The sequence below is a fragment of the Panthera onca genome, chromosome A3 (assembly GCF_046562875.1).
Source record: "Panthera onca isolate mPanOnc1 chromosome A3, mPanOnc1 haplotype 2, whole genome shotgun sequence".
NCBI lineage: Eukaryota > Metazoa > Chordata > Mammalia > Carnivora > Felidae > Panthera > Panthera onca.
In genome coordinates, this window is record NC_138341.1 from 53933117 (window position 1) to 53958587 (window position 25471).

At 45.3% G+C, this 25471-nt stretch overlaps 1 long non-coding RNA gene across 1 annotated transcript in view; it reads left to right on the plus strand.

The window, feature by feature from the left end:
* Positions 1–3302: 3302 nt before the first annotated feature.
* The window catches only part of LOC144615934 (uncharacterized), a 252075-nt gene continuing 229906 nt past the window's right edge, over positions 3303–25471 (plus strand). The window contains exons 1-2 of the long non-coding RNA XR_014137416.1: positions 3303–3754; positions 16308–16386. This is a non-coding gene — a long non-coding RNA (uncharacterized LOC144615934). The remainder of the gene's footprint in view (positions 3755–16307; positions 16387–25471) is intronic.

A 25471-nucleotide genomic window follows, 5' to 3' on the forward strand; every position in this document is an offset into this window, starting at 1 on the left:
AGGTGGGAGAAAAACCCAGAGCAAATGTGGGTTACTGCTGGCCGTATGTTAAGGTTATTTCATTGGCCCAGCAGGCCTGTGGGGCCCAAGGAAACTTGGGTTGCATAAAAAAGGAAAAGCATACTGTAGTTGGCAAACAAAATGTGTCTTTGTGTGTGAGAGTGTGTGTGTGTGAGAAATGAGCTTTCATTTAGAAGCTTTGGCAGTGGTTTCAGCCAGTTCCCCAGCACTTTTAAAATGATATTTTCTGAGCCTGGAAACCAAGCAGGCAGATCATGGAATTTTGGCTGGAGATGTTTTTAAAAAATGTAGGCTAGCAGTGAAAAAGGAGGCGGGATTTTGGTGGGGAGGCCTTTATGGGCTGCAGAGCAAACCAAGCAGGGTTACCATGGTGGTGCTTCTACTGTTTATATAAACAAAGGTTTTTCCTGACAAACATACTTCATGTTTAATAATCCTCAATCCACAGGGGCCTCTGCTCTTTGTGTGTAGCTAGTTCATGCCATTTGGACTTGGGTAGAATTTCATTATTGTGTGTGTGTGTGTGTGTGTGTGTGTGTGTGTGTGTGTGTGTTTTTCCAGGCACCCAATACACTTCAAAATTAAGTGTGGAGTTCCGATATCTGAAGTGCAAGGGTGGGAGGGGTTTAGTGATTGCAAGAGAGACTAACCTGCCAGATGAAAGCGTAAAACAGACCTTTTGTGATCTAAAGTCTATTGGATCAGCCTACACCGACAATTCAGAAGCACAGACTTGTAGTCCAACTACCTAATTTTTCTGTCGCTCTTAAGAGCACTGGGGTCCTCCCAAACAATCACGCTTCATATTGCCATTGCCTGAGATGTCGCCCTCTTGTTGGCCCATATCCAATCATTTGTGAAGTCTCTGCAAGCTCTTATATTGCAAGAGGACTCATTTGGTTATGAGTAAAGAAAAATCCTACTCTCTTGCACTGAAGCACAAAAGTGGATTTACTGGCGCATGTCACTGGAAAGGCAGGATGGATCTAGTGGGCTTCAGGAACTGCTGGATCCAGCTTGCATGCTCCTATCTGGAGAGGGTCCCAGATTCTGGCACATCTGATATTGTTTGCTCCCCACAGTCTCCAGGAAGACAGTCCTAGAAACTTAAGGCCTGAGAAAGGAAACTTATAGAGTGCTTTCAGCCCTCCTTTTTCCAAGGAACATGGAGTGATCAGGAATCTCCACAAGCTTGGGTAAAGCTGTTTGCATTTTTCTCCCTCCTGAATATCTGGACACATCTCTAGACCTGTGTAGAGGCTCAGCAGCCTGTGGGGGGCTCTTCAGTTGTTGCCTCATCACTGCCTTCTGGGGTCTCCAAGACCAGCAGGGAGCACTGAGGGGCCATGTCCAACTATGGGCACCAGACTTCCCTACTGATGCCCTTCCAGCATTTCCCTGATGAATAAACTGGTTCTATTCCAAGGGTGGCAAAGTGCACGATGTATATATGCATGGCACCAGGATTCCAGTGATCAAGATGAAACCTGACTGTGTCCCCTGGGTATCCTCAGGAGCAGCTAATCTGGGGTCCATCCATTAGCTTTATTTCTTCAACTTCAGGGTCCCTTACAACTATAGGACCTCAGTGTCTACCACCCCCCCAAATGACACAGGCATTTCTGAAAGTTCTCTGGAGTTTTACTCATGTGTTTGGGGACAAATCCATCCATGTCTTCCGCCAGGTCTGGGTTGGATGTCTGCCATATTGTGCCCTCTCCTCAGGGCCACGCCTGGCTTCATGAGCACCTCCCTGGTCACCCCACCATTCCAGATCCTCGATGTACTACAGGGCTCAGTGTCTGGGGTGGGTGGGGCTGAAACAACACCATGATGTCCACTCCGTCGTCCTTCGCTCTACCGTCTCCTTTTCAAGTTCCTTCTCCAGGTATCTCCATTTCCCTCTCCCCATATGAACACCACAGGCTCTACTATTCCCGGCTTCTGTCCTCATTACCTGCCATTTTAACAGGTGACCAGCCAGGCACAGAAAGACCTCCAGAATCACAAAGTTGCTTGGTGACCACTAGGGCTGGTATCCAGATGTCCTCATTCTCTGCTTTTCCCCTCTATAACCAATTAGCACTTTCTCAGTAAAAAATAGTATTCGAGAGCACTGTTGGTTTAAAATATTAAAATTCAAAAAAAGGTACCTTTTTAAAACTAAAGGGTTTTAGTTTTGGTATTCTAACTTGAGACCCATGGGAGGCAGTGGAATAATACTGACTGGCTAATTGCATGAGGGTCCTAAGGGAAGTCACTTAAGCTGAGAGGGAAAGGACAACTTTTGAGTAAGGCTGAGTTCAGGGGGCACAGAGCACCAGAGCTTTATCCCTGAGGGCCTCCGCCAGAGGCCATGTTGAAGGTCAGAGCTGAGTATTGGCGATAGAGGGAGACCAATGGACAGAGAAAAGGTCAGCTTATGTCACAAGGTGGCCCAGACTCCCTGGGGTATGTTGAACTAATTGTTGGAAGCTGTCAGGGTCTACAGTATCCACAATTCTGCAGGTGGGGTTGAACCAGAAAAAAGCTATTTTGTGTTGTTATTGTGCCCCTCTTGTACCCCCGCGCCCCAGGAAGGTGTGACTGGCTGGAAGCACAGGCTTGCTCAGGAGGACAAAATAAACCTGGGGGAAACCCGAGTGGTGCCCAGGAAGAAGACAGTCGCCATGACGGCCAGGGGCCACCAGGGGGCACTGCCTCCCCAAGCCTGTCTCAGCGCAAGCGGGCAAAGTACCGCGGAGTCGGGACGAAGGAGACAAACGCGGTCAACAGGCAAGGCCCTTTCTCCGTCTTCTTGTCCTTTTCTTCCCTGCGGGGCGCACCGCGCCGGCCGTAAGGGGGCGCGGAACCTCAGGGCCGCCTTGGGGAGCCGCGCGCGCTGCGGGCCTGGCCGGGGCGCCCTCCGAGACCTCGCGCCCCCTGCCTCCCCCAGCTCCCTGCGCTCACGCACCGCGGCCTCCCTGCGATCCTCCCGGGAAGCTGGGGAGCGACCGCCAGGCGTCAGGCACTTCTTAGGCCCCGCGGGCGCCGGCCGTCCCGGATTTCGGTTCTGGAGGGGAGGGGCAGAGGTCGTCCCGCGACTCCTCCCGCGCTGCCGCCGCCTCCACCTGTGTCTGGAGCCCCGGACGCACCCGGTCGACTGGATGGTGCTTCAGTCAGCCCAGACTTGCCTCTGGGAGGAAGGCTGACCGGGCCTCCCGCCGGGCCACATCTGTCTCCGGCACCCCCGGGTGTGGCCGGGATAACGGGGACTGTGACCCGAGCGACAGAAGCTGCAGGGGCGCGCAGTGACCACAAGGGGGCGTGTGGAGACTCCAAAAGGGCAATGGTCGCTGGTAGCAGAGTGGTTCTTTGAGGCCCCAGTCGGCCACAGTGACCGGGCAAGCACGGTATCGCTTTGGACCAGCTCCTTCCCCGCTGCTCGCTCGGAAAATCCCCAAGAGTGCTCTGAACACAAGAGATAAATATTCCCCTGTAAAATGAGGCCATCCTGTCTCCCGCCCAGGGTCAGGGCAGGGGTAAACGAGCTGGTGTCAGGGCACCGACCCCTAGACTGAAACTTTCTCTCTGCCCTTTTAGATTTCTGTGGTTTCTTGCTGCCCCCTTGACTGGATGCAGCAAATGGCTGTTGCCTGGGACAGCTGGGCCTGGAGTCCTGGCTTCCTGCCAAAAAGGGAGCAGCGGAGAATTGGGCTCTGGCTTCTGGCTGGGCTGGTGGATGACCACTCAGGTGCGTGCCTTAAATTAGGTGCTGCCTTTACACACAAAAGGCCCCCTACGGTTGTGCCAAGCCCCAGGCCCTCTCTCTTTCCTACTTGTTGGTGGCTAAAGCCCATGTCGTACCCACCATTTTAGATCCTCAGGAAGCTGACATCCCCCAACCATAAGTATGAGCGTTTGCCATTGATTGCAAATTGCAGTTTTCTGGTGGTTTATAGCTCAGGTTTTGAAAGCAAGAAAGTGAATCTGCCTGTAAATAGCTTGCTCAAAATTGTTCTCTCCTGCCTGTTTTCTCTTTGGCTCCTACTCCTTTGGCACAAGGAACACAGCAAGGCTGGGCTGATTTTTCAGTCCACAGCTACAGGGGGGACAAGAAAAGAATGTTGGTGTCCCCAAGGTCAGTGTGTTGTCTGTCTCAGGTCCTGGGCTGTGGTGTGACCAGAGCACCTTTGTCTTGTCAACTGAAAGGAAAAAAAAAAAAAAGGCAAAACTGAAAAAGAACAAAAGCCTTTATTTTGGGTCTCAGAATTGCAGTTTGGGGAGCAGAGAGTCTGGAGTAACCAGAAAAGCGCTCATGGGGGGAAAGCAAGGATTTTTTTTTTTTAAGAGAAAGAAGGAAGGAGTAATGACATGATTTCGGTAAAGAAGAGAAGAAAAAACCCCTTCTAATTTGGTGCTGACTGATTAAGCCACTTCTCATTACTGTTATTGATTATTTTATTATCGGTGCTACCAAATGAAACTGTCCCTGGTATTAATTAACATTACCTACCTCACATGATCCAAATGCCAGTTGCTCTGTTGAAAAATTTTTTTAATGTTTATTTATCTTGAGAGAGAGAGAGCGCGCGAGCAGGGGAGGGGCAGAGAGAGAGAGGGAGACAGAGAATCTGAAGGAAGCTCCAGGCCCTGAGTTGTCAGCACAGAGCCCGATGCGGGGCTCAAACTCATGAGTAGTGAGATCATGACCTGAACCGAAATCGAGAGTCGGATGCTTAACTGACACCCAGGCGTCTGACTGTGTTGAAATGTTATGAGCAACTGCTTGTAAAAGCTATTGCCACTTCTGGCCCGGTTCAAGAGTTCATTAGTTGGAAAAGAAAACAGAGCTTCAAAATGGAGTCTCCTATGCCCAGAAATTTTATACAATTCCACAGTCTCTGGCTGTACCTAAAACGAGGGCCCAAAGTGAATCTGCCTTGGTTTAGAAATTGGATCTGGTTATTCAAAACAATTCTGAATTACTAGATGTGGAGGTAGCCTTGGGACCTTAGGTCGTACTTAACGCCTGCTTCTTCCTTGGTGAGCAACGGTCCTGGTGGAGAGAAGGGCAGATGTGCAGCCTCTGAGGCGGCCAGCTCCTACGCTCATCTTTATGGTTGGCTTGGAGGAGTTGGCTTGGCCAAGGTCCGGCTGAGAGGTGATGTGAAAGGGCCTGGGCTAGAAGATGTGGGCAGGGAGTGCCGGCCACACCCAACAGTAGATACAAATGGGTCGACCATGCCTTGGTCTTGACCAAAGTGCCCGACCGGCTTGCCACTGTTTGACCGGTACGTGTGACTCATAGCAGTTTCCCCGCTAGTGTAAAACCACGGTTCAGTCAACTTCACCGCCCACTGTCCATGCAGGGCCCTCGCCTCCATCCCCGCAGCATGGCTGGCCTCTCCTGAGCTTCACTCAGCTTGCTGTCGTGTAAGAGTGGTCCTGGTGGTCCTGGCTCTGCCTCCACACCTTGTTAGTATGAGGCTGCCCTGGCCTGGGAAATGGGACACTGCTCTCTTTCCTGCTATTCCCTGCAGGTGGGAAGCTTTTCTGTTCATGCCCAGCAATGCGGCTGAGATCAGGCTGACATATTGAATAGGGCTGTACTGGAGGCCCGGACAAGTAGAGGGCAGTGAGATGCAGAGTGTCCTGTGTATCCCTCCACGAGAAATGGTGGCTCTTTAGGGCCACCAGACTCTCCTTGGGAGCATGGGCCTCCATGCAGAGTTGTGACAGTCGTCCTCTTTCTTCCAAAGAGAGGGCCCTCTCTGCCTTTGCTGCACCCAGGCCTTGAAGCAGGAGAGAGAGTGGAGACTTGAATTCACCTTTGGGACAGACCTTACTCTATCCCCAGGCCCAGTGAGGAAAGGAAATGCCATTTTACTGCAGCTTGGGACTCAGATCCTCTCATTTCCTGTGCGTGGATCTGCTTTCCCAGGACATCTGACAGAGAGGTTGCTCATCCAGTTCTGGAGAGGGCCGGCAGCCCCCGGGCAGAGTGGCCCTGCAGGATGGGCACCGCAGGGCCATAGCTCACCGAGCCGCGTGGCCGTATCTGTGTATGGAGGACGTCAAGAGCACAGCCCCTCACCATCAGGTGAAGCTCACGTTTGCCCAGAACATCCACATTCAGGTTCCTGGTGGCTGCCCACTTCCCCTTGGGATCACGTATGGGCCTTGGCCGCACACAAGGTGGTTTTTTCAGAAGAAGGCAAATCGGCCTCGGGGGTGGATTTCAGTACCGACTTCTCCTTTGGACACAAACTGCCTGGAGCCTTGGGGTGTAGCTTATCCGGAGCTTAAAGCTTCCAGGCTCAGATCCCGGCTGGAGCACCCCGTGTGGTGCTGTGCTCATGTCTGTCCCCGCTTCTCCACACCAGCTATTTGAAAGCTCTGCATTCCCTTCAACCCTCTACTGTATCACCTGCTCTCTATTCTTGGCCGCTGCCCTAATTTTGGGAGAAAATAGAACCACCCCCCTCAGCTTCCATTCACATAACTACACAGGTTCAGGAGTAGTTGCTCCCAGCCTCTGCCCCCTTTCTCCTGTCATCCTGGAGGAGGTCTGCTGCGCCAACAAACCTGGCTCCCCCATATTCAGACTGATGGCTGTGGAAGGCAGCCTTTAAAAAGTCTCTGGTTCTGTCTTGCCCTCTCTTGGTCCTTCACTTGCTTGCTATCCTAGAAGCTGGCTGCCATGTTGTGAGCTGCCCAATGGAGAGGCTCACAAAGCAAGAACAGATTTCCTCAGTCCAACAGCCTGAGAGGAACTGAGTCCTGCCACGAGCCATGTGAGTCAGCCTGGAAGTGAACCCTCCCTCAGTCAAGCCTTCGGATGAGACTACAGTCCCAGCAGATACCTTGATTGAAATACTCTGAGCCAGAGGGCCCAGTGAAGCCCATCCAGATTCCCAGCTCACAGGAATTATCAAATAATAAGTGTCTATTACTATAAACTGCTAAATTTTGGAGTAATTTATATATAACTATAGATAATGCACAGGCTTGTCAGATTTTCAGACCTGAACATTTTGAAAAAAATCTGGGATGCACATAAGGTTGCCACTTTTTATTTTTCAAAATATGCCTTGAAAAATGACAACAAAGTTTTACTTTTCTTAATATTTTTTATTAAAAAAGGAGCACTTTTTCATTTTAATTATTTTTTTTTATCACAGTGTTATTTACATACAATTCATCCACTTAAAAAATTAACCGACTAAGCCACCAGGCACCCCAGTTTTTTTTAAAATAAATATAATACAGTACTGTAAATGAAGTTTCTCATGATTTTCTTAACATTTTTCTCCAGCTTTATGATAAGAATACAGTATATAATACATACACAAAATATGTGTTACTTGATTGTTTATATTATCAGTAAGGCTTCTGGACATCAGTAGGCTATTAGTAGTTAAGTTTTCACGGAGTAAACATTATATGTAGATTTTTTGTGTGTGCAGGGGGTCGGCACCCCATTCCCCAGTGTTGTTCAAGGGTCAGCTATATATGTACAAAATAATAGTAATACATCTTTTTAAAAAAATATTTATTTTGAGAGAGAGAGTGTGTTCACAAGCAGGGGAGGGGCAGAGAGGGAGGGAGAAAAAGAATCTCAAGTGGGGCTCAATCCCACGAACCACAAGATCATGACCAGAGCCAAAATCAAGAGTCAGATGCTCAACCAACTGAGTCACCCAGGCGCCCCAGAATAAATCTTGAAAAGGAATGAAATTCTGATCATGCTACAACATGAATGAACCTTAAGACGTTATGTTAAGTGAAATTAAGACACAAAGGATAAATATTACATGAGTCCACTTATATGAAGATCCTAGAATAGGCAAACTCGTACAGACAGAAGGTAGAATAGGACTGAGTAGTTATTAAGGGCAAGGGAGAGGGAGGGGTGGTGAGTTATTATTTCATGGGCACAGAGCTTCAGTTTTGCAAGCTGAAAAGAGTTCTGCAGATGGATGTGGTGATGATTGCAAAACAGTGTGGATATGCTTAATGCTATTGAATTGTCCTCTTAAAAATGGTTAAAATGGTAAATTTCATGTTGTGTATATATTACCACAATAAAAAAAGTCCTTTTCTCCAGTTTTGAGCTCCCATGACTTCAAGACCCATTTCTTCAGGTGCTGGGTGTTTTAACTTGGAGATCTCACCTCCAAAATCTGCTCAGAACTGAACTCCTGAGGTCCCATGCTGGGCTCTAAGTTTTAGCCCTGTGGGAACACACTCATAAGTTTAGTCACTAACCTGCAAAACCAGGACAGAAGGGACTGGAGCTCCCTGCCTCCTCTATGACCCTTGGCTCCTTCAGGCCAGCCCAGATGACTTCCCCTCCAACAGACAGACATTCAAACAAGCACACAAACAGCAGCTTCCTCTTTACTTTCTGGTGAGTTCCTCTTTGGTGCCCTTGGTGTCTCTCCCCAATTTGATCTTCAGAGACGACCATCCTGTCCATGTCGCCAGGTTTGGGACAAGCCAGCTGGGCTCTCCTTTGGCGCTCAGCACTCCCTTTTTCCAGAATGCTGCCTGTCACAGAATGTCAGAGAGGGGGAAAGCCTTGTCAAGCCTCCAAGAGTTCTGGCACACCCTGTCCTCAGGACCAGGGGCTTACCTGGGATGTGATGGATCAGCTGGCACCTGTCTTGGTCAGCTCTCATGCCCACACCTGCTGTTAGACGTATTGAATATACCCCACCTGAGTCTGCGGGTACCTGTTCTCTGGAAACAGGTGGTTCTCTGCCTCCTATGAGAAGGAAGATTTTCTCCAAAGGGATGTGGAGCGTCTGCCTAGATGTGAAAGAGTCAGCATACGTCAGCATAATGTAAAGCTCCCAGCTTCCCCCATCCTTTTCTACACACATAAGTTAATTCCCAAGTTGGACAATCTGAAAACTGTGCACTAACTTTACTGGGAGACATGCTAATTAACAGTGAGTTTGGGGGAAAAGATTTAGCTTCAGGGGACATTTCTAGTTGTATGTGGTTGTATCAGCTCAGGCACACATATGATCTCGTTAATAACCACCGAAGACCTGATTGGAGAGTGGATTTGTTATTTGTTGCTGTGTAACAACTGACCCCCAAATTTAGTGGCGAAAAACAAGACCCACAGTTTTTGTGGGTCAAGAATGGCTCGAATGGGTCCTCAGGCTCAGGGCCCCACAAGCTTCAGTCAAGGTCTCAGCTGGGGCCAGAGGCACCTCTGGGCTCAGTTGGGCAGGATCTTCTTCCAAGTGCACTCAGTGTGGTTGGCAGGATGCAGCTCATTGATCAGCCAGAGGCCACCAGAAGGTCCTTGCCATGTGGGTCTCTCTGAGGGGCAGCGCATAATGTAGCAGCTGGCTTCGTCAGGGCGAGCAAGCTAGAGGAGCCAGAGAAAGTGTGAGTAAGACAAAATACAATCTCAGAAGTGACATCTCATCACTTTCCCACTATTTTCTCCTAATTAGAAGTATGAGGGGTGCCTGGATGGCTCAGTTGGTTAAACGTCTGACTTCAACTCAGGTCATGATCTCGTGGTTCATGGGTTCGAGCCCCGCATCGGGCCTGACATTGACAGTGCTGAGCCTGCTTGGGATTCTCTCTCTCTGCCCCTCCCCCACTCGTGCTTTCTCTCTCAAAATAACTAAACACAAACTTTAAAACGAAACAAAACAAACAACAAAAAAGAAGTATGAAAATGTGGTCCAGCCTACGTTTGAGGGGAGGGGCTACAGCAGAGCACCAATTCCAGGTGGTGGGGGTCATGGGGAGCCATTTTAGAAGCTGCCCACCACAGAGCTCAGGGTATTTCATCTTGCAGGGAACTTCGATGGATCAGTGAAGCCAATGAAAGACTAGGCGGATAAATAAGCTGACAAATCTTTGAGTAGCTCTCCCCGGTTCTCTGCAGCTATCTCTCCCACTAGCGTCAATTTCAGTGTTTTTAAGCACAGATGGTGTCGTTGCATACAAGTTGGAAGGACAAGGTTTCCTCTTTGGACTTTTAAGAGGTAGAGCACGCTTGTTCCCAAGCTGACTTTCCTCTCCTTGTCTGACTCGCTCCCCGTGGTTTGGCTATGCTCTGTGGTTTGTTTGCATGGCTGGGCAGGAAGATGGCTCAACCCGCCTAGGCTTCTAGGCAGCATAGAGCCCTGGCAGGGCTGATTTCAAAGTGAATCATCAGTCAAAATAAGCCATAGCCAATGTAATGAGCAGAAACCCATGTCTTTGCTACAGATGCACCATGACAGACCGTTCTCTGTGCCTTTGCATGAGCTGTTCCCCATCTGAAATGTCCTTTCCACCTTGTCCATCCATTCTTCTAGGTGTTCCTTCATGAATCTTCCTGATATTCCCTGTCCACATAGCTTCTCCCATCTCTTCTCAGACTTCTAGAGCAGCTCACGTCCATGCCCCCAGTTTAGCTCCTGGTTACATCCTGCCTTGTGATGTTCTTTATTTTCTGTGTGGGCCTCGTGCCCTGCCTCCAATGAGATGTCAGCTTCCCCAGGGCAAGAACTGCTGTCCGATTCCTTCAGACCCGCACTGGTACCCCACCCAGGGTGGAGCTCAGGGACATTTGAGGGCAGAGGTCCTGTCAGGTCTCATATGCTGAACCTCCCCAAGCTCCTTGCACTGCACCTGTCCGCCGCAGGCGTTCCCTGAACTAATGTAAATTTGATGTGTCTGTGACATCTGCAGGGATGGCACCTGTTACAGAGGAGGGTGAGGGACAGGACTGTTTTCTCCCTCAGGCAGCAGTGCTGTGGACAGAACTCGTTTCCATTCCACACTGCTCCTTTCACACATCCTTGACCACAGGGTCCCTGTGATGCGGGCACTTGTGGGGCATCTCGGTCAGACTTGCTGTCCTGAGGGCCTGGGGGTGCGCTGCCCTCGTGGCGATGCCCAGTCTGGAGAAATCTCTCCGACTGGGAAAGGAAATCTGGATCTTTATTTCTGGGCAAGCAAATCCTGCCTCCCCCAACATTCCTGCCTTTTGGAAAGGGTGGTTGTTTTTCTGCTTTGAAGGAAGCAGAGGGAAATGTGTGTAAGAGCTGCAGGGAGGTGGGGCCTAGGGGTTGGGCCAAGGCAGTCTGGGTGCAGTGGTGCAGACATAAGAGTTGGCCTCTTGCAAGTTTCATTCCGTGGATTCTGTCCCCAGCTCTGCACTGCCAACTCAAGGGATAAGACCTAATGTGTCCTAGTGTCTAGTCCTGTTCCCTAGTCACCGGGACAGGAGGCTGTGTGCTCCTTCTGGTGGAACCCTGGTCTCCTGGGACTGTGATTGGTTGTGGGGGGTGGGCTGGGCTGGGGAGCAGTGTTCCTCAAGTTCTCCCGGGACCAGCACTTAATAACCAGCATTTACTGGGCACCCACTGTGCTCCCTGCTTTGGGATGGTGGACACTGGAAACACGCAGTCAGAGATGGTGGGTCCTTGCTCTGGCGGTGTTATGCCCAGAATTCGTGATCCCCCAAAACCGCCAGGGAGCCGAGTCCGATGTAAAAGCAAAAAAGCCTTTATTCGAGCTAGCTCGAGCTCAATCCCCTACCTGCACCTACGCAGCGGTGAGATGGGGGGTGGGGGAGCGAGTTTCAAAAGGACAAAGGTTTTATTGGGGCCTAGGGGCAGTTGGTGAGGTAATGGCTGTGGCCTCAGCCGATTGGCTGGGGAAGGGTCCGAGTCCTGTTAGGCAGGTGAGTGGGAGGTTACTCAGGGGAGGAGGCGTGGTCAAGGTAAAGGGCACAGAACAAGATGGAGTCGGCCGGCGTAGGCCCGTCCTTTCAGCAGAAGCCTCACAGTCTAAGGATAGAAGGACAGTGTGACATCAAGAGTGTCGCATCTCTTGCTACGGGTGCTCAGGGCCTCGAGGGGCCACTCTGGTGGGAGGCAGCAGGGAAAGCCAGAGGAGGCCATGCTTAAGTTGAGTCTTGACAAGTAGGAGTTAGCTCCCTGGAGCCAAAGATTTTCAATAGAGAAAACGTAATGTGTGTGAAAGCCCAGAGGCCTGACTCCTCACAGCACATTTGGGAATGTAGAGTGGGTTTGGCCTGGCTCTAGTGTAAGGACTTCAAGCAGGAATGAAAATTCAGTCTTGTATTCTGGAATGATCACTGTGTCCGCTGTGGAAGGAGGGCTGGAGGGTTGGGATAGCAGTGGGTAGGCCAGTAGATGCTCTGTAATGGACCCTGTGAGTGAATCTGGAGAGCAGGAGGCTATGGGGGAGACATCAGGGGAAAGGGGCCAGAGTTCCTGTGGCTGTTTTGTGTGTACACACATGTACACGTGCATGTATGAGCGCGAGTACACGTGTGTGAGTGCATGTGCCTGCACACACGTGTGCACATGCATGTGGGTTGTGCATGCCTGAAGTGCATGCTTGTGCATGTATGTGAGCGTGTGTGGGAACTGTGGGAGGGTATGATAGCGGGGCTGGGGAGCCTACCTTTAGTCACCCTCGTATTCTTCCTTTTACATTTGAGTAAACTGAGGCTTTGATATCTTTTCTTTTAAAGATATGTTTAATACTTTTTTTAAGTTTATGTATTTATTTTGAGAGAGACAGAGACAGTGCAAGTGGAGGGGCAGAGAGAGAGGGAGACAGAGAATCCTAAGCAGGCTATGCACCATCAGCTTTGAGCCTGATGTGGGGCTCGAATTCACAAAACCATGAGATCATGACCTGAGCCTTAACTGCTGAGCCACCCAGGCGCCCCAGAGGCTTTGATATGTTAAATAACTTCCTTTCTTCATTCAGTGAATATTTGATCACCTTCCATGTGGAGGGCATATTTTACACGTTCAGCCACTTTTATAAGTGGAAACATTATAAAGGAGCTACTATAATCTCCTCATAGATGAGGAAACTGAGGCTCAGAGATAAAAATCCTGATAAAATTGAGTAGAGTGTCCTGTATTCTACAGGGTGTCCCGTGACAAACGTCAGCCGGGGCCTTTTCAGACAGATGGGCTTCTCATTTTGGAAATCCCAAATCGTCTCTCTCTCTTTTCATTTTCTTTCTTCTTTCTTTCTTCCTTCCTTCCTTTCTTCCTTTCTTTCTTTTCTTTCTTTCTTTCTTTCTTTCTTTCTTTCTTTCTTTCTTTCTTTCTTTCTTTCTTTCACAAAAGGGTAATCTGGGTGCCTTTCAGAGTGCTCCAAGGATATAGGCAGGAAGGACTGAGGGGACAGGGAAGATTTTTAAAAACAATAGGAAGTCTGTCAGCACACCATCCTCCAGCCCAGGGTGGTGCATGGGTAGAGGGGTTCCTGCGAGTTGCAGAATTGTCTGAATGCCATGCCTCTGAGTTGAAATATTCATCCCAGTGTTACGTGGAAGGAGGAATGGCTGCAGCACATGCTGTAAGCTAGCACATCTAAATCATACCGTGAATATCGGCCACCTTGGTCTCTTGAAGTGCATGTTCTGAGTCAGTCAGCTGGCTGGGGCCTGAGATTTCGCGTTTCTAACGAGTTCCCAGAGGACATCTGTTCCACAGCGCGTTTCTAACGAGTTCCCAGAGGACATCTGTTCCACAGGGTTTGGACCACTCGTGGAGTAGCAAAAGTTTGTAAAGGCAAAGAAGTCAAGGTGCCTGTGGTTAATGAAGGGGGAACATGGACAAGAGTCTGAGGGAGAAGAGAATGAATTTTGTTTGGGATGTGTAGTGCTAAGGGCACTCACATTGTTCCTGTGCGAAATTATATGATGACTAGTGGGGTTAGCATTCAATGAGAGGTCAGCGAGAGGTCAGCGAGAAGTCAGTGAGAAGTCAGTGAGAGGTCAGTGAGAGGTCAGCGAGAGGTCAGCAAAAAGTCAACAGTGAAGATGCAGTTCTGGGTCAGCACCACCTTGGAGGTTATGGCGGGTGTCTTGTGGGAAATGAAATTGCTTAGAGGTGGCGGGAGAGAGAGAGAGAGAGAGAGAGCGAGCGCGGGAGAGGGAGCGGGAGAGGGAGAGGGAGTTTATGAAGAGAAGAAAGAACAGCCACAGGATCTGAGACAGGACATTTAAGATGGTGGAAGAAAAGTGATGAGTGAAGACTGGCCAGGAGTGGTTAGAATATTAGGAGAACAGCCAGGTCGGAGGACGGAAACCAAGTGAGAAGTCGAGAAGTTGGGAGGAGTGCCTGCCACACGGCAGCAAGGGAACCTTGGGGAAGGCAGGTAGGAGGCTGGTGGGAAGGAGGAGACTTTGGAGAGTGTATTTGCCGGGCTCTCCCCCTCCATCACAGGCCTCTGCTCCTGCCAGTAACCCCCTCCACAGCTGCTCACTCTGGTAGGTCTCTGTAACTGGTCCCAGTATACTGCACCATTCCTTGTGACTGAAGGGATTACTGGTGGAGGAGTGCACTGGTTTGAGAAAAGCAACCAAGCTTGTGTATCCTCCATGTCCCTTTTGGACCATAACCAATATAGAGGGGAGGGTCCGCAGGGTCAGATGTTGCAAGAGGAAGTGGAGAGCTCTCCTGGTTTCCCCAGAGCCATTTCCCAAATACGACGGGCATAGTGAGTTGAGGGTTGAATGAGACTTGGGGAAACATAGACTAACTACTCCTTCAGAAAGTTCAGCTCTGAGGAGACTGAGGGAAACTGTGCAGTCAGCAGAAGGAATCCTGGAGTTGAGGAAGGGGAGTGTAGAGTTGGAGACCCCGGAGCACGCTTACAGGCAGACAGGAAGGTGCTGTCAGAGAGGGAGAGATGGAAGATGGATGGAGGGTCCCAGGGGTCCAAGACCTCAGGATCAATGCACAGTGTGGAAGATTCAGACTTGTAAAGGAGGAGGCGTGTTTCTTCAGATAAGGAGGAAAGGATGGATGAGTGAGGAAACAGGGACTTTGTGCAGGGGCAAGGAGCATGGATGCACCTCTTCTTGGGTGCTTTGAGTTTTTAATGACAAGGAAGCAGATCTCCACCTTAAAGTGATGCGATAGGGGTGGGGAAGAAGTGTAGTAAAAGCTGTTGGGGGGAAACCAGAAACGTTTGAAGGAAAATGAACCGAGAGGTAGCAGCCAGGGGGACTTTTCTGTGTTCTGTGATCCCTCCCTGATCTCTTCGCCATGTAGGCACCCTTTATGCATTTGCCCATTCTCTCTCCTCTCATGGAGAGAACGCTTCTGCCACAGCGTTCCGCAGTGGATGCACTGTCCTTGTGAGGGCTCTTGCCTTTGTGGGATAATGACTTGTCTTTCAGATTTCTCCTCCTTTCCCCCTCAGTTCCAACATGGTGGAGCACATGAGTCCCCCAGCAGTTTGCTTGCTGGCTGACCTTAGGCTGCAGCTCCCCTTCTCAGATTTGTGGGCATCTGTCTGCATCTTGCATTTGGCTTAGCTCACCATGGCAGAACTCTGGCGGGTCTGGAATTCCAGATCCAGTGGCTGCCTTCATCTTAGTTGTGGGCTTCTCTTTTATTATTATTTTTTTTAATTTTATTTTTTAAAATTTACATCCAAATTAGCATATAGTGAAGCAGTGATTTCAGGAGAAGATTCCTTAGTGGCCCTTACCCATTTAGCCCATTCCCCCTCCCACAACCCCTCCAGTAACCCTCTGTTTGTTCTCCATATTTAAGAGTCTCTTATGTTTTGTCCCCCTCCCTGTTTTTATATTATTTTTGTTTCCCTTCCCTTATGTTCATCTATTTTGTCTCTTAAAGTCCTCATATGAGTGAAGTCATATGATACTTGTCTTTCTCTGACTAATTTTGCTTAGCGTAATACCCTCCAGTTCCATCCATGTAGTTGCAAACAGCAAGACTTCATTCTTTTTGATTGTGTGCGCCTCTCTTTTAGAAGCCACCACTGGGTGGCTCAGTCGGTTAAGCGTCCGACTTCAGCTCAGGTCACGATCTCGCGGTCCGCGAATTCGAGCCCCGCGTCGGGCTCTGGGCTGATGGCTCAGAGCCTGGAGCCTACTTCTGATTCTGTGTCTCCCTCTCTCTCTGCCCCTCCCCCATTCATGCTCTGTCTCTCTCTGTCTCACAAATAAATAAACGTTAAAAAAAATTAAAAAAAAAATAAATAAAAGGAAGAATCTGGTTGGCTCAGCCGAGCCAGTGGGTTGGTTTCTCCTGAGCCAGGTGTCCACTCATGTTTCAGTCAGCTCTGGCCCACCTGTCAAGTGTTATAAACATGGGCCCACAGACTCGCCCTTCAGCAGAAATTGTGGATGGTGTATGAGCAAGTTTATATAAGAGGCTCCTAAGGAGATTAACACCCTCAAAAGAGTTCAGTGCATGAGGCTTTGGATTGCTGTGAATATAATTGTTTCAGGAAATTTCCTTTGGTTATTTTTCTAGGATGCTGAAATCTCCCTCAGCAATTAGCTGATGGCTCCCTGAAGATACTTCACCATGAAGTGGAACTCACTAAGAAAAAGTAAGTGAGTTTTCTCATCATTCCTATTTTCTCTGTGACTCCAGCAGATAGATCTGACTGGTGGAGAAGTTGGTAGAAATTAAGCCTGTGAATGTTCACCACCAATGTCTGCCCAGAGCTGCAGTTCCCTGAGGCAGAGAAAGCTCATGATTACAGGCCTGTCTGAGCCTCATAGTTCAGAGAAGAGATTCCAACCTACTTTTTCTGGCATAGTGGTGAGGTTTGGAAAGAGGTTGGGATTTGGAGTTGGAGTGTCTCATCTGATTCATCATACTACACCATATAATTTCAGGAGAATTTTTATCTCACTGAGATGATAATTTTCAAGAGACAGCATCTCTAGAAGGATAATACATTGGGTTAAATTCCCACTAAGGTGTGGATGACTGATTACTCAAACTTTCCCTTGGAGCCAGCTCTGACTCTAAGGAGGGTATTGAGCTTTGAAGAACAGGACTGGAGGAAATACCATGAGAGGAAGACGTCAGTAAGGCTAAAGGCCAGAAGTTCTATTAAGGAGATTTCTTCACATTTAGTCTCCAGCTGATTACTCTCAAGCCTGGGTGCATAGGTGTGGTGCTCACTGGGCTTTAAAAATTCATGTCCCTTGGAAGCAAGCCATCACTGGGAATGTTGGTAAGGGAGTTGTCTCCATAATGGACTTTAAAAGCTGGACTCTGTTTTTCATGACTCTCCTTTCCTGAGATACTTGCTGACTTTCATCTTGACTTCCACAACAATCCTGTTTGAAAGAGATCATTTTGAACACTGTCAGAGTACTTTGCTGTGACCCGTTAGCCTGTTGACCCATAAACATATGTGTTCCCTCCATGAAGAGCCAAGCTCCCTGGTTTATTGCTATGTTTGTTTACAAGATAAAAACAAAAGGGCACCTGGGTGGCTTAGTCAGTTAAGCATTCCACTCTTGGTTTTGACTCAGGTCATGATTTCACGGTTTGTGGGTTCAAGCCCTGCATTGGGCTCTGTGCTTTCAGTGTAGAGCCTGCTTGGGATTCTCTGTCTCCCTCTCTCTCTGCCCCTCCCCTACTCGCATGCACACACACACTCTCTCTCAAAAATAAATAAACTTAAAAAAAAAAAGAAACAACTTGGGGAGCCTCCTTCCCAAAGCAACAATAATGACAACAACAAAGAGACCCATTGGGTCTGTTTCTCAAGATGACAGTCCTTCCTCAAGTCTCAGATGCTACATGCATTTCTTCTGTAAAGGATTCCTGACTTTATATCTCTCCAAGGACTTTGTAAGGATGATCTCACCCTCTGAAATTGGCAGAGAAGAAGCATTCCGATTTCATTCCAGCACAAGAACAGAAAGGTGGCTGTTAAGCAGAAATTGTCCAGTCAGTAATCAGACAAGCCCTGATCCTTCTTCCCAAAAAGATTCTGGTCAAATTCCGGAGACACTCTTACAGGTAGGATTTACCCGAGACCCCAGAGGCATCTGCTTCTGGTCTAAGAGGTTTTGAGGTCTGGTTGGTTTCTGGGCCTCTGTGAAGGAAAGGGGGACTCAGGAGAGGGCTAACGTGGACTCCTTCCTACTATGTAGAAAAATGGGATAAAACAAAAACCAAATTAGTTCAGCTGCTGGAAGTGAAGAAGGAATAGAAAAACATAGCCGGAAGTGGTGAGTGGTGCTACAGCAAGCCAGGGATGTGAGTGTGTCTGCCTCTGCTCTTATTAGGCTGGGGTAGGGCCCATGCAGAGATGAGAGTTCAGGCCTTGGGCCAGTGCCATTTGGAGGCCTGAACAAGAAAGCAAAAAGGTGGGGCAGTTGCAGGGCTGAACTCTCCATGAAAGGAGGACTAGAAAAAAAAATCTAGCCTATGAATCAGGAAGAAGCCAGGAAAGTTTGCCTCTGGTTGGGTTCTGAGTAGAAAAAAATAAAAGCCTTTTGAGAAAAAAAATGAAATCCTGTGATTGTGCTTTGAGAGGTTCTGGAGACTGAGTGTATACTGTTCATGAGTTGTAGACATCCTAAATCAAGAGATGCACATAAAAATTGGTCCCGGTTATGTTACTGCTAGGTCACATGCAGAAGCAGATAGAAAATCATGCGTCATAGGAAATTTCCATTGAAAAATCAAGCTCAGTTGAAGATGAGCTTTCAGTAAAAAATTACAAAACAGCTGTTGGAAGATCCACTACAAGAACTTGCCGGCACAACGAGCCGGAGGATCAGCAACTCCAAACTTGAAATCATAGAATCTGAAAGGGACCATGGATACAGGGTTGTTTCAGTAGTTATACAGATAAAAGGGAAAAATAGAAGCCACAGTGGAAATATTAACACTAATGGGAAAGATCGGAAGTAACACTGATAATAAAACATATTAACGTTCATGTTCAGATTTGAAAATAAGTAGACTTAAGCTGAGGAAAACAGGTTGCCACTAACCAACAAAACAATAAAACACAAAAGGTTCAGCATCCTCTGAACTGTGTCCCTCTCCCCCCCACAAAAAAACAAAACCAAAAAGTACCAAAAAAGTCCAAAAGCCAGAACTTGGAAAGAGAAAATGGGAGGCATACATTCTTGTCCTGGCATATTTCAACCCACTGGGGCTTAGTATGGTCTATATACTCTTGGAAAATATGCTAGCTAGCGTTAGGATTATCATGAGGATAAGAATGTAGACACTAAGCTTGGTTGCCTAGGACACCAAAATAATCTTTCTATTATAAAGACATGATACTGGAAAGATCTGGAAATGCTGGGCCAATAGGGTTCCTATGAGCAGCCCCAAAAGAGCATAGAGTAGGAGAGAATGAATGGGGAATCTGAGTGGAGTCATGAGATGGAAAAAAAGTTATTTATTGATTGATTGATTGATTTTCATTTATATATATATTTTTAGTGTGTTGTTTTTAAAAATTGTATAATTGTTCAATTCAAGCTTACATGGTAGAGAATGTGGGTACATGCCTGATAATCAGCCACCATCAGTGTAATGAATCAGTGTTAGCTTTACCTCCCCTACCAGCTCATGTTCCACTATAGTATTGCTAGATTTAGAGTCCACTCTTGTTAGTACCCTGAGCTTGGTTGGGATTATTTTGGCTGTAGAACACAGAAGAAAGTGGGAAAGCAGAAAAAACGATTATTATTTGAGATTATATGATGGCCAACATGGAACATCCATGAGAACTTATAGGCAAAATGTTAGAAACAATGAGAGCTGAAAAAGATCACTGGGAACAAGATTGATACAAAATCATTGGTAACAAAATTTAGAAAATTTAATTAAAAATACTATTTATAATAACAGCAGCAACAACAAAAAAAACTATGAGCTCTTAGAAATAAATATAATAAAAGAGTGTAAAACTGTTATGGAAAAATCAAAACTATTTATTGAAAGATTATAAAATAAGACCTAAGGAGTTAGAGACAAAATTCCATATTCATGGACAGAAAGACTTGGTAGCATAAAAGATGTCAATTTTTTTTGTCCAAATTAAATAAGTTAATTTAGTTCCAAACAAATTCCCAGGAGAGTTTGTCACAGAGCTTGACAAAATAGATCCAAAAATTCAAACAAAAGAAGGAAGGCCAAAAATATCCAAAAAATCTTAAGTCGTGATGATGATAAGAGACTTATTCTACCGAATTAAAAAAAATTATATGAAGCTATATGGTGATTTAAACAGTGGGATATTGGCATAAGGATAGAGAAATCTACCAATGGAACAGAATGGAGAGTGTTAGGAACAGACTCATGTATATCAGGGATTTGGCTTATGTGAGGTAACATTACAAAGCAGCAGGTAAAGAATGGACTATTTAATAAATTGTCTTGGACAATAAACTATAAAAAAGATGAAATAGGATTCCTACCTCACCATACATACACTCCTCCTCCTCCTCCTCTTCTTCTTCTTCTTCTTCTTCTTCTTCTTCTTCTTCTTCTTTAAATGTAATTTATTGTCGCACTGGCTAACATAACAGGGTATAAAGTGTGCTCTTGGTTTTTGGGGTAGATTCCCATGGTTCGTCGCTTACAGCACCCAGTGTTCCTCCCAACAAGTGCCCTCCTCAATGCCCATCACCCATTTTCCCCTCCCCCCATCAACCCTGTTTGTTCTCTGTATTTAAGAGTCTCTTTTGGTTTGCTTCCCTCCCTCTCTGTTTGTAACTACTTTTTCCCCTTCCCTTTTCCCATGGTCTTCTGTTAAGCTTCTCAAGATCCACATATGAGTGAAAACATTTGATATTTGTCCTTCTCTGACTGATTATTTCACTCAGCATAATACCTTCCAGTTCCATCCATGTTGCTGCAAATGGCATGATTTCATTCTTTCTCATTACCAAGTAGTATTCTATTTTATATATAAACCACATCTTCTTTATCCATTCATCAGTTGATGGACATTTAGGCTCTTTCCATAATTTGGCTATTGTTGAAAGCGCTGCTATAAACATTGGGGTCCATGTGCCTCTATGCATCAGCACTCCTGTATCCCTTGGGTAAATTCCTAGTAGTGCTACTGCTGGGTTATAGGGTAGTTCTATTTTTAATTTTTTGAGGAACCTCCACATTGTTTTCCAGAGGTGCTGCACCAGTTTGCATTCCCACCAACAGTGCAGGAGGGTTCCCATTTCTCCACATCTTCACCAGCACCTGGTTTCCTGAGTTTTTCATTTTAGCCACTCTGACCGGTGTGAGGCGGTATCTCAGTGTGGTTTAGATTTGTATTTCCCTGATGATGAGTGACGTTGAGCATCTTTTCGGACACATACACACTTCTAGCTGGATTAAAATATAAATGTAGGATGTAAAACTTAAGATTTTAATAAGAAAATATAGAAAAATATCTTTATAACTTCAGGGTATGCAAAATGCAAAATTAAACAAGACAAAATAGGCAAAAAAGTTAAAGAGAAAATTTTGATAAACTTTCATGAAAATGAGAGAAGTTTGCAATATCTACAGCTAATAAATAGTGTGCAGAAATACAAAAAGTCTTGAAAATTAGTAATAAGGAAACAGGCAACAAAATTGGAAATTTATAGAAAGGAAAATTAGATGCTGATGATAAGAGAAGAATCTTACTTTGTCAGTTAATGAGGTGATTGCAAAATAAAATAATTTCACAATATCATCAGATTGACAAAAATGCAAAGTCTGATAACACTAAGTGGTGGTTAGGATGGGGAGAAATAGAAACTCTTTCGTAGTGGCAATATAAATTCATACACCAATTTCTAGGAAAATTTTACAGTATCTATTATAAAGAGATGCAAGCCTTTGACTTAAGCATTTTCATCCCCACTTATGTATTCTAGACAAACATTGGTGTTTATGTGTAAGAGAGTTCACCACAGGACATTTTGGAATAGAGAAAATAGAGAATCAATCTAATCATCCATAAATAGAATAAAGTTTTGAGAAGTGCCTTTTTGGCTCGGTTGGTAGGGCACAGGACTCTCACTCTTGGGTTGTGAGTTCAAGCCCCAGTGTTGGGCATAGAGCTTACTTAGATAAAAATGAATGAACTAGATCTCCTATGTCAAGATAGTTTTAACTCTCAAAGAATATTAGAAGTGAGAAAATAACCTGTAAGATGATATTATAGTTACATCCTATTATTTTTTCAAACTGTTGATTATGACTCATCCATAAATTGTGAAATCAGTTTAGTGGGTCACTGCCAGCATTACAAAATAAAGTTAGAATAGAAAGAAAATATCTGGGGGCGCCTGGGTGGCGCAGTCGGTTAAGCGTCCGACTTCAGCCAGGTCACGATCTCGCGGTCTGTGAGTTCGAGCCCCGCGTCAGGCTCTGGGCTGATGGCTCGGAGCCTGGAGCCTGTTTCCAATTCTGTGTGTCTCCCTCTCTCTCTGCCCCTCCCCCGTTCATGCTCTGTCTCTCTCTGTCCCAAAAAAAAAAAAAAAAAAAAAAAAAACGTTGAAAGAAAATATCTGAATGTGTTAGAAGTAGTTAAACAGTAAGTATTTCAATGACAGTGTTGTTTTATATTACATCCACATGCACACATACAGGTATATATGGATACATATACATGTGTGTACATGTGTGTGTTTACCAAAATGCAAAATGCATTTCTTACAATGAATATGGTAGAGAAGTCCAAAAGCCACCGTTTTTTATACATTAAAAGTGTGAGAAGGCACCTGAGTGGCTCAGTCCATTAAGCATCCTACTCTTGATTTTGGCTCAGGTCATAATCTCATGGTTCATGAGATTGAGCCCCATGTTGGGTTCTGTGCTGACATTGCAGAGCCTGCTTGGGATTCTCTCTCTCTCTCTCTCTGTCTCTGTCTCTCTCTCTCTCCCCATCCCCCTCTCATACATGCATTCTCTCTCTCTCAAAAAAAGTGTGAAACAATATTATAAGTTTACAGATTCCACAATATTCATGGGAGTGATAAATACCAGTGTTGAGATAGTGGTTATCACTGGAGTGAGAGGGAAGAAGAAGCCATGGGGTCTGGGTGTGAAGATTTTGCTCCATCTGTGTTGTTGCAAATGGCAAGATTTCCTTCTTTCTTATTTTTTACTGAATAATATTCCATGGATATATGTACCACATCTTTTTTTTATCCATTTGTTTGTAGATGGGCACTTAGGTTGTTTCCATGTTTTGGCTATTGTGAATAATGCTGCAGTGAACATGGAGTGGAGATATTTCTTTGATATTATGACTTCATTTTTTTTTTAGATATATACCCAGCATTAGGATTGCTGGACCATATGGTAGTCCTATTTTTAATTCTTTGAGGAACCTCCATATTGTTTTCCATTGTGGCTCTACCAATTTATATTGCCACCAATAGTGCACAAGAGTTCTCTTTACTCCACATCCTGGACAACATATGTTGCCTCTGCCTTTTTGATGATAGCCATTCTAACAGGTGTGAGGTGCTATCTCATTGTGGTTTTGGTTTGCATTTCCCTCATGATTAGTGATGTTGAGTATCTTTTCATGTACCTCTTGGTCATTTGGATGTCTTCTTTGAAAACAATGTCTATTCATTTCCTCTGTCCATTTTTGAATTGAATTGTTAGTTTGCTAGGAGTTGTATGAATTCCTTATGTATTTTGGATGTTAGCTCCTTATCAGATATATAATTTTCAATTTGCAGTATAGTTTTCTTCCATTCTGTATGTTGCTTTTTCATTTTGTTGATTGTGTCTTTTGCTGTGCAGGTGTGTTTTATAATGTAGGTCCATTTATTTATTTTTGCTTTTGTTGCTTGTGCTTTTGATGTCATAGCCAAAAGAGTGTTGCTAAGACCAATGTCCAGGAGATTTTCCCTATGTTTTCTTCTAGAAGTTTTATGATTTCAGGTATTATGTTGAAGTCTTTAATCCATTTGAGTTAATTTTTTGTGAGTGGTACAAGATAAGAGTCTAATCTCATTTTTCTGCATATGATTATTCAGTTTTTCCAGCACCATTCATTGAAGAGACTATTCTTTCGCCATTGAGTATTGTTGACTCCCCTGTCAAATATTAGCTGACTGTATATGTTAGGGTTTATTTCTAGGGTTGCAATTCTGTTCCATTGGTCTGTGTGTCTATTTTTAGGCCAAAACCTTACTCTTTTGATTCCTATAGCTTTGCAATATAGTTTTGAAATCAGGCCATGTGATGCCTCCAGCTTTGTTATTCTTTCTCAAGGTTGCTTTTGCTTTTCATGGTCTTTTGTGGCTCCATTTGAATTTTAGGATTGTTTTTTCTCTTTCTGTGAAAGATGCCATTGGAATTTTGATAGGGATTGCATTGAATCTACAGATGGCTTTGGGTAGTATAGACATTTTAACAATATTAATTCTTCTGATCCATGAACATAGAATACCTTTTTATGCATTGGTGTCTTCTTTGATTTCTTTTATTAAAGTTTTAGAGTTTTCATTCTATAGATCTCTCACCTCCTTGGTTATATTTACTCCTCAGCGTTTCATTTTCGTTGGTGCTATTGTGAATGGGATTGTTTTCTTTATTTCTTTTTCAGATATTTCATTGTTAGTGTATAGAAATGCAATTGACTTCTGTATGTTGGTTTTGTATCCCTCAACTTTACTGAATTTGTTGATTCATTCTAACAGTTTTTTTGTGGATTTGTTAGGATTTTCTAAATATAAGATCATATCATTTGCAGAGACAATTTCACTTCCATTCTAATGTGGATGACTTTTATTTCTCACTCTTGCTTAATTATTCTGGCTAGGACTTGCAGTACTATGTTGAATATGAGTGGTGTGAGTGGGCACCCTTGTGTTGTTTCTGATCTTAGAGGAAAAGCTTTCAACCTCTCATTGTTGAGTATGATGTAGGCTGTGTGCTTGTCATGTATGGCCTTTATTATGTTGAGATATGTTCCTTCAGTACCCAATTTGTTGGGAGTTTTTATCATGAAAGTATGCTTTTTTTTGACCAATGTTTTTTTTTGCATGTATTGAGATGATCATATGTTTTTTATCCTTCATTCTTTTATTCTTATTTTTATTAAAGTTTATTTATTTATTGAGAGAGAGAGAGAGAATGAGAGAGAATGAGTGGGGGAGGGGCTGAGGGAGAGGGGGACAGAAGATCTGAAGCAGGCTCTGTGCTGACAGCAGAGAGCCCAGTGCAGGGCTCCAACTCACAAACCATGAGATCAGACCTGAGCTGAAGTCAGATGCTTAACAGACTGAGCTACCCAGGTGCCCCGTATCCTTCATTCTTTTAATATGATGTATCACATTTATTGATTTATGTATGTTGAAACAACCTTGCATCCCAGGGATAAATCCCACTTCTTCATGGTGTTTAATCCTTTTGTTGCATATTCACATTGCATATAAATTTCTTATTTTCAAGAACCATACTTAAGATAAAATGGCTGTCACTAATTAAAATGAAATAAAGGAAAAATAATGTATAAATTAGTACATCATTTTACTTTTCTCTTATTTTCCCTATCACATGTTTATTGTATTGTATCACTCATGCTCCATTTTCCTCCTTGCTATTTGCTCCACTGAGTATTGCCCAAAGCTGGAACCCATATCTCATCAGGGCTGGCCACCTAATAAGGTCTCCTACCCACTGTTTTTCTT